We start from the raw sequence: 7,757 nt of genomic DNA, 5'->3' as shown, positions 1-7,757 counted from the left end.
CCTGGGGTAGTCTTGCTTCAATTGTGGATTGGAAAGTGAGCTTTAAATCTATGTATCTACCATCCTTCAGGGATCAGTGGGTTACCAAGCCAAGTTCTTCTCATGGCAATACCTGTGGCTCAGGAGGACACTTTTAGTGCATAATCATATTTTAAGCTTCTGGCCGAAATTCTGTCATCCAATTTGCTTAAACTAAAGGCAAGCGATAAGGAAGTATGCTCCTCCTTTTGTGGGATGAACTCTAAAGATACATAGTAGGTAGGATACAGGGAAGAATGAGGAATTAAAGGTTGATTACATTATTGAATAGTGGTTTAAAAGAATAGGAGTCTAATACTTCCATTTGAAGTTCCCAAGATACTTGATCCAGGATTATACAGCAGCTCTACCCATGAACTTTTGAAGGATCCAGGGTCCTTCTGTTTTCTATCTTACTACTCTGCCTAGCTTGGTCTCTATTGCCAAGATGAGAAATCAAACATTTTTTGTCAAGGGCCAGATGACAAATAATTTAGGTTTTGTGGGCCATATGGTCTCTGTTGCAAATGCTCAACTCTGCCAATATAGCACAAAAGGAGCCATAAACAGTAAGGAAATGAATGAATGTGGCTTAATTCCAATACATTTTTATGGACACTGACATTAGCGTTTCATATGATTTTCATGTGTCATGAAATATTATTCTTTTTTGATTTGTTTCCAGCATCTAAAAAATGTAAAGCCCATTATTTGCCTGTCAGCTGTGTAAAAACAGTCAGTTGACTGAATTTGTCCCAAGAGTTGTAGTTTTATGACTTCTGCCAGAGATCATCTACAGAATCAAATCATCTCAGCTACATCAGGCAGCAGAAAGAGAAGGGGACAAGGAAACAGGGGACAAAGGGCATGTGCAGGCTGGATTTTAAAGAAAGCCTTCCCAGAGCTACCACCTAATATTTCTACTTGTATTTCATTGGCCAAGTTAAGTCACATGATCACACCTAGCTGAAAGGGAGGCTGGGATAAGTCCTTTTTATTCTGTTCTGCCATCAGCTTCTTATCTAAAATTTGAGGGTTCTCTTGCTGGGGAAGAGGGGTTAAAGGAAACACAATGGGACCACTAGCAAGCTCTGATGCTAGTGTGCATAATTTGAGGAGTGTGAAGAGGCAGGAGAATTGAGTTAACTAACTATATAATTGGATATGATTAATGTGCCATTAAATGATAAACTTTTTATTAGAGGGAAGTGAAATTTTACTTTGAAAATGATATATGCTTCCTCTTTGAGAAAGGAAGACATGAATCAGAAATACAAATTTTCCTTTATAAATGGGAAACTTATGATCAAAGAGAAATCAAAATAAATCATATAAACCAAAGATTCTTTTGCTTCTTCGTTTGTATAAGAATGTCAACTCTGTATGTCATGGTTAGGGTTTGAAAATTTCACCCAAATCTCAACAGTCCTCAGTGCAACAGTGTTCAGAGGTGGGGGACTTTGGAAGGTAATTGGATTGTGAGGGCTCTAACCTCATCAGTGGCTTAATATATTGAGTTTATAATTTAATGGGATATTGGAAGGTAGTGGAATCTTGGGAGGAGGGATATAGTTGGAGGGAGTGGATCTTCATTCATGTGACCTTAGGGACTATATTTTGTCCCTACCTGCCTTTGCCTGCTTCCCAGCTGCTATAAGGTGACCAAATTTCTACCACATGTGCTTTTCCATGATGTTTTGCCTAACCACAAGCCCAGAAGCAACAGAACCAAGTGACCATGAACTGGAACCTCTAAAACTATGAACAAAAATAGATCTTTCTTTTTTAAAGCTTATTTTTCTCAGGCATTTTGTCACAGTACCAGAAAATTGACTAATACGCTATGTTTATAAATAAACTGAATTTTTAATGCAGTGAACAAATAACTTTAATTAGCAGACTTATTAATCAAGTTTTCTAACTATCCACACTTATCCAAGTCATATTCTCAAACCTTGACTCCCATCTAAGTTTTGGTGGATGCCAAGATTTGGAAAACATGTGCCAGATAACTGTTGTTAATTACAAAATATGGCTTATGCAGGAAATAGTAACTGTTTATTAAGTGCTCCTTTCATCAACCACTTCAAATAAGTAAAAATGAAATTATTGTGAGTTTGAACTACCCAATAACTTACCAATCTCTCTTAGCACTAAGCCCTATTATGTTGTAACACTGAAAACATTTTAGTGTGATTTTATTAAAGGAGCTATGACATAAGCATTTGGTGCCCCATGTTCCATCACTTTAGCCAGCGTAACTTGAGTCCCAGTTTTAGGGCCCAGTTTTCTGCACAGGGAGCCACCTGCCTCAAGTGGCTTCCTGTTATTCACCATTCTACCTTTCTGCCTCTGGGCTTCCTCTCATGCAGGTGTAGCCCACAGTGCAAGGGAATTAGCAATACTTGGGCAAACTTTCAAACAATGGAAAAAAGAAATCAGTGGATAAGTGTTCATCCCTCCTAGACTTTGTTTCAAACATTTTGGGGGCTGTACTTAACTGAAAGACTTTGACTGAATTGAACTTTTGCTGCTAATGACAGTGACCCTGATGACATTTTTCCTTTTTTCTTTGTTACTTTATTCCTCCTGCCTCTTCACTCATTATTCCTGGTATTACATCCCACAAAAATGACTTGCATTTTAGTTCTTCTACCAAGTTTTGCTTTCAAGAGAACTCAAACTAAGACAATAACCTAGTTTATTATCTGCCCTTTTTCATAGAAGTGCTTCTCATTGGTTTTTAAACTAAAAGATAATGACAAATTTGTGAATTCAAAATAATATTTGAAAAAAATGTATTGATTAATGTCATTTGTGTAATGGTTCTCAAATTTCAGCACTCATGAAAAGCAACAACAGGGCTTGTTAAAAAACACAGATTACTGAGTTACACTGAGTTGACTCAGTAGTTCTGGGACAGAGTCTAAGGATGTACCTTTTTATCCAGTTTCTAGGTGATGCCTATTTTGTTGGTCCAGGGACCACACACTAAAAACCAATGCAATACTATGCTTTAATTAAAATTCAAGCAACACCTAAGTGGGAATGGGATAGACTCCTTAGGGACATTAAGATCTCTAAGCAACTCTCAGGAGTGAGTAATCTAAGAAAGGTGCAAAGGGTAGGAGTATTTTCTCCTAAAACCAGAATAAAGATCCAATATCTAGAAAATTAACATGCATCTGATCTGTCAGGTCAATGACCAAAGAAAAGTCAACCATCCCTCGAAACTTATATGGAGCAAGAAATCTAACAGAGGTTCAGATGCAGGGGTCATGCCTTCAACATGGGACATCAGAAGCCCAGATCAGGAAACCCACTGATGGAGTGGGTACAAGACCAGGAGTGGGTACAAGAAGTGTCCTTGTCTGTGATTGCTGGGACCCTAAAACTCAATGAGAGTGATATGAGGGATCCAAACTAGTGCTACAATATCCAGATGTGGCTGTAAGTAATTTATCACAGTGTCTTCTATTATTTTCCTTCATTTCTTCCTCCTCTTTTCTTCCATCTCTCCTTTCCTTTCTTTCTACAACAAATGCTTGACATACTCCTTGCAACTTGAGCTCCCTCTGGGTATTCAGAGAATATATCTGACCTGCTCCATGTGTGTGTTTCCTCATTTATCCCAAAATTCAACTCTTTCACTTACTCATTCACACATGGATATTCACTGAGTATTTCCTATGAAACTACCCTTGGTGAGTGCCAGAAATGCACAGTCCTACAGGTGAGGCGGAAGGTGGTCTCCTGGGGGATTATGTTACCTGACCAGGTTATAGTGTGTGAAGTCAGAAAACTCTTCACTGTGATGAGTCACGCTTTATCATGCATCCCCCAAGACCCTTCCCCAATATTGTTTCCTTATGCTATCTTTTTAAAGTATTCAACATTGACCTAGTTGCTGTCAATGTTTTCCTTCACAAACTGAAACAATGAGAATTAAGACAATAAACATGTTAAAGGCTAAAGACTTTCTTGTCTCACACAGTTGGGGTTTTGAATTTTGAGACCACTACTTCACATGGCTTTGGGGTGGAACTGAGCCTCCTGAACTCCAGTTTCATGTCATTAAAATGACTGCAGATATCTCCACATGGGGTTGTTTTAAGTATAAAATGAGAGGAGTGGGGATGTAGCTCAGTGGTAAAGCTCTTGCCTGGTGTGTGAAAATCCCTGGGTTTGATCTCCAGCACTGCCAAACAAGCAAAAAAAGTGAATAAAAGGAAGCAATGTTTATGCATGTACAGTATATTCAGTGGCTGGCAGAGTGCTTACATACATGACATTCAGGTAAGTGTCATTTCATCAATGGAGTTTCAAATTGTCTGACTTTAGAAGTCCACAACTGGAAGCCAGGTCCTTTCAGTTCTCACTCTGCCAGACTCTGTGTGCTGGCTTTCATCCTTAGCCTGTTTTTTCCATGTTGCAAAATTACTGCCAATGCTCAAGTACAGGACCCATGGAAAGACAGGCAGGAAGAGCATGCTGAGTGAGAGAAATATCCCTGTGGGTCTTATTTCTCCAATCAGGGAGTGAAAATTGTTACCAAAGACTCTCTGTGGAATCCCCTTATGACTGCTCTACTGGCAAGTGAAGCTGGTGAGTTGAATAGGTAGCATTTTCAGATGATTGTGGGGAACACAATTGGTACAGCAGTAGCGGAAAATGGCATTTGCTCTGCAACCTACAGTGTTTGCCACCTTTGCTGAAATAAAAATAAACTTTTCTTTTAGATTTTCTGAGGAAAATCTTAAAATTAAGGTCTTTAAAGTGCTTCTTTCTCTCATTTGTTTTAATGCATCATTTAACCAGTAGGAATGTCAGTCCTGGGCGGGTTTGCTGTGCACATGACATGATAGGAAATTAAGAACAAGCATTTGACTTCTAGTAGAGACACTGTTAAAAATCAAGTATCCTGAAAATATCTTCCTTTTCCATTTGTTTTACTCCATTGATAACAATTTATGTTTTCCTTTTCATTAGTGCAAACTATGATTCAATAAGCATTCACTAAGCACTTACACAAGTCATCGTGCTGGGCAACTGGGGGAAATTCAGAAGAAAATGAAGATGCCATTATGTCCTCAGGAAGTTTATCATATAGTGAAAACAGAGAAAGGAGGAGCAAAGCAAACAGTCTCAAGTAGTTCACTCAAAGAAAATGAGGAGGTTTGGAGAAGTAAATCAAAAAGTAAATCAAATCTTGGTCCGGATATCTTCCTTCTCCTTAAGATGCGAGAAGTTGTTCAAGGAAAATGAAAGTGACAATAAACTATTTACTGCTTCCTCAGTTCCATTCTTTGCCATCAACCTTGCTCCTCAGCAAACTGGGGTAGAAATAAAGGCACCATAAGAATGAGCGTGCCTTTAAAACATTTTGTACACATATGTAAACTTACAACATACCCATATATTGTATATAAATGGAAGGAAGGGAAAGTGTTTTACTCACCATCCCAGGTTTTGTTTTGATACATAGTAGTTGCTACCTTATAAATACAAATGATGAGTGGAAGAATGGGTCCAATACTGTGATCACTGGACTGGATCTTGTCTTAAAATCTTCCTCATAATATAAAAGTTGTATTTCAGAATAACCCTCTAACACTTGGAAATGGAGAAAGAGAAACATGAGAGAAAGGAATAGAGAAAAGAAATGGAGGCTAATAACTTAGTGGTTAAGAAATGGAAAACAATCTTCAGAGTGGAAAGATTCAAAACCATGAATACCTTTTGGTGTTTTAAATCTTCAGCCTTCCTCATCCCAGTCTACCATGTTTTTTATCACATAACGTGGTGACTACTATGTTATCATGTCCATGTTGTTTGAAGTTGCTTCATCAGCCTGCTGAGTCTGTGGCTCATGGAGTAGTAGAGTTCATCACATGGTAGTCAGAACACTGGGTCTTTCATGGACTCCCCATGTGAATAAAATACCACTGTCCTGCTTGAAAAGATTTTCTTGGGAGGTAGATTGTAAAATGGTTGAATTAGCTTCTAAATTTAAAAATTTTAAGATGGCTTCTATTGAATGTTGAATCATCAGTTTAATACACGGTGTTTATGGAAAGCAAATGTCTTTTACTAAAGCTGCAAAACATTTGTTTGCATTTATCCATAAAATTATGTACAAGGTTTTCCCTAGACTACAATTAGGGCGTATATCCACAGCTCCTTCATTTTCAGGAGCCTATGAGTGTCAGTAGTTTTGCATACCTTCACATCTTTGATTTTTTAGTAATATTGCATGTGATTTCAAAAGGTCACTTTTAGTATCACAAGTACAATTTCAAGACCTATAGGAAAATACTAGGTTTTCACCATGGTTTTCATTTGGGGAAACTCCCAGTTTGGCCCTATGGCATCACCCAGGCAGTGCCCGGTTCTCATAGTAGCCAAAAATCAGTTTATTTTCCTAAAATCTGGGTTATTTACTCTTTAAGTAAGACCATCTGTGAGACATCAGCTGTCTGGTTCACATGGGGCTACCTCAAGCCATGTCCAGTTGCTTATTAGTCTTTTCTCAATCAAAAAAGAAATTTCTTAGGGAACAAACTCAGCCAGAGCTTCCTGGGTACACATATAAAGTCCTTGGCATGGAGTGGGTACTTAGGAAATAGCTGCTCTTCCAAGAAAACATGGCCAAAGAGGAATTGGAATTCAAGTCTCTAGGATAAGTTCAGAATTAGTGTTCCTTTTGATGGAAAAATTCATCTCCAACCTTTGTTTAATTGAGTACATTTTCTACGCATTAACATGCTTTTATAAACAAATCCATCACTAGGATCTTTCCAAATGAATCAAACCATTCTCATAAATAATCCTTGAAATTCATATGGGCCTAATAAATAATGAGAAAATTCACTTTAAGTTTTGCCAAATTCCAAATATTGGCAAAAAAAAAATCATACAACTTTTGATCAACAGAAAACAATCTAGATATATCAACATGGAGCAAACTAAAAACATGATCTAAATGCGCAATGACTATATTTAGAAATTATAGTAATTATTTTTATGTAGTCTAGTGCTAGCTTTTGTTTACATGTCATAGACACTTCCCTGAGAAATGTGATTCATATATCTTGAATTTTTTTCTCTTACGTACAGTAGGCATAAAAATATTTGTTTGTGGTATGTCTCATTGCCTTGTACTTTTTAAAACTGTTTTCAGATGTCAATCTGTGTAATGTGATGACTTACCATAAGGATTTCATGAACTGTTTTTAGTTCTTTCAGAAGACCAATGCAGATTTGTAAAATAAATATTTGTTGAAAATACTACTCTGTGCAGGGCCAGATGGTTAGAACAGAAGAATGAGAAAAACAGAATCTGAATCAATGTATTGCCCCTCCTGAAGATGCTGGAATTCAGCAAAAGAAAAGAATCCATATTCTAGAGCATTGTTAATGTCAATTTGTTCCAACTATTGCTTACTACATCAACCCCACACTGACATCCCCTTAATTTCCCAAACTTTATATGTGTATTCACAGAGACTAAGAACATAGTGTTTTTTTTTTTTTTTTTTTTTACATTTTAGACAACTATGGTTCGTAAAGTTCATTCATACAGTGAGTCGAAACTGCCTGACTTTTCTTACCACTGGTCACTCATTTCTTTTCTAAATCAGGTGGAACCAGGTTTCTTTCTTACGTGACAATTCTTCAAATGCATTCATGAGATTATTATATTTAGTGACTTTTGCTCTTTAGAACTGAACCCCCCTCTG

This window comes from Sciurus carolinensis, chromosome 7, assembly GCF_902686445.1.
Source record: "Sciurus carolinensis chromosome 7, mSciCar1.2, whole genome shotgun sequence".
In the NCBI taxonomy this organism is placed as follows: domain Eukaryota; kingdom Metazoa; phylum Chordata; class Mammalia; order Rodentia; family Sciuridae; genus Sciurus; species Sciurus carolinensis.
This window is presented reverse-complemented; position numbering follows the sequence as displayed.